This window comes from Halyomorpha halys, unplaced genomic scaffold (assembly GCF_000696795.3).
Source record: "Halyomorpha halys isolate HHAL.00 unplaced genomic scaffold, Hhal_1.1 Scaffold1.1, whole genome shotgun sequence".
Lineage (NCBI taxonomy): Eukaryota > Metazoa > Arthropoda > Insecta > Hemiptera > Pentatomidae > Halyomorpha > Halyomorpha halys.
In genome coordinates this window covers 711,557-714,024 of record NW_027115366.1, presented here as the reverse complement: position 1 = coordinate 714,024, position 2,468 = coordinate 711,557, and positions in this window count along the sequence as shown.

Below are 2,468 nucleotides of genomic sequence, written 5' to 3'. Positions count from 1 at the left end.
TATATATATATGTGTAAGTATGTGCTAGAAAACAAAGAATGACAAGTTTTGGAATTACTTCAGAAAGTTCCCTTATTTAGCTAGAGAATATGGAGTAGGTGTTTTTTATATTAAATCCAGTGCTCTTTCATATGGTATGCAACACTATGTAGGTTAGGTGATACTTTTTAAAACGAAATTTAAAGTTTATGAAATAGTGCATATTTTAAAATTCTTTACTTTATTCCTAGAGTTGGTAGTATTGTTGAAAATCACGGGGGGAAATATAAAAAAACTGATATTATCAAAATAATTTCATAAGCAGAAGATTTTTAAGTATCTCTTACTGGTGAGTTATCTGAAGAACTATGTTGGGTGTCTGTGTCCAGGAGGCATAAAGAAATGAACTGTTGGACCTCCTAAACCTGAAAGAGGACTCATAAGAAGTAACCTGAAGACAGAGAACTCCAAAACATTGGTGTCATGTAAATATTTTTGAAATAAAAATATATTTGGAAAGGAGAAAAAAAAATACTAAATATTTATATAAAAAAAAAATCACTATAGTTGTCAGAATTACTTCAAGTATTCATAATAACATAGTTAACCAGTCTTAGATTTATTTCTGGCATTATCCAAGTTCGGAGAGCAGAGTGATTCAGGGAGTAAGGTGTTCTACTAACTCCAATCCGGCTGTGACAGATTGTGAAGTTCACAATCAACAACTTCCATGTTTTATTTCTCTTTCACTAGTTTTAAGTAACTTGAAAAAGTAAAACTTTTTCCTGTCTCAGTTGATTTCGTATTTTATTCCAATATATTGGAAGTTATGGAACCCACGGGAAGATTCTTTCTTTGATCACGGATGATGAAATACATCTAAATAAATTTCCTAACGATTTTCTTATCTTTATAGTCCGCAATACATCGTTTAATGAGATAGCACCTTCTGGACTTGTCATCCAACGCCGATTCCATTCTTCGGTGGTGTCCTCCCGGATGACAAGCCCAAAAGGTGCTACTTTAAGGAAATATTTCCCCACAGATCGGTCACGGATGGAAGCTTAGTGGGTCCTCCCAGACTACTGGCTCTCTCAATTTCTTACGGGACATGGGGGATTTCAAGCCAAGCTTCATGGCCACGGGATGGATAGTCGACCCCCTAATCCCAAGTTGTGGTGTTCCGGAAACTGCCGAGCACATCATCATAGACTGCACCGTCTTTGATGCATTACGGACCGGATTGCTGAGGGAAACTGAACTCTACGCCTTCATAGAGAACGTCTACCCTTAGCTAGTAAGGGAAGAAAACTACCCGTATTACAAAGAATTTGTATACGGGTGGAAAACAATTATTGGACCAAGCCACATCAATATCCGTCAAAGAAGAAGACCATCCCCTGGAAAGCCTACGGACAGAAGACGCGCAGAAGACTGAAAACTGGTGAAGCTATAAGAAAACAGTGAATTATTAATTGTAAATTGATTTATTAGCAGTAGTTTGATGATGGATATGTAACATCGAACCGCTGCTATAATTTATCAATCATTCTGAAAACGGAATGATTCTTCTTTATCAAACGATCCGAAATGATTACTATGACAGTACCTTTGAAGGTGTAATGTTAATGGCGATTCTTCTAGTACTGTAGATGTGCAAGGACGGAAACAATCTTTTGGAACACTACTGCTTCTCATTGGAAAGATTAAATTCTCGGTATACAAATAGTCTGGTCATGTATATACCATATGTATAAAATTAACATGTACACAAAATGGCATATATATTAAATAAAACAAGCAATGATGGATAAAAAAATGAAGTAATTATGTCATCAAAGAAGTAGCGGAGCTTTAAGTTGAAATATTAGGTGCGAAGACCACACGAGAGCTTTCGGTATTTAAAATTGACTCGAGGAATAATGGGCAGTGCTCAGTTGATCGCCTCACTAATATTATTCATTTATTCATTATTAAACGCGATCGATCATGGAATCGATCTTTGCACTCCTGTAACGAGCCCTTCAAATTGACTCTTTATAATTACCTCTATTAGCCTTATTTATAGCTTTGGTTAAAATTACTTGAAACTCAAATCACTATAGTAACCGAAATATTTCACCTTTTTATGGCTGACTATGATTATATACGATATAATTTTCGTTTTATTTTTTAAGGTGATTAAAACTACCACTTAACAACCATAAGACGTTATTGCTATTATGAAACGGTGAATTATGAACTCACTTATTAAACAGAAAGGGAAAATTCAGAGACTTAGTTCCTTTAGATAATCCATAGTATCATAATATATTAGGCAGAGCGGTGTGTGGCCATGCTTACTTCAAACGTATGGTATGATTATAGGCGAGTATTTTTCTATAATAATAATAATAAACTAGCTGACCCGGCAATGCTTGCGGATCTATAAAAAATGAATGGGTACATGTTCAGGTACCCCCCCCCCTGAACAAACTCAATTCAATTCT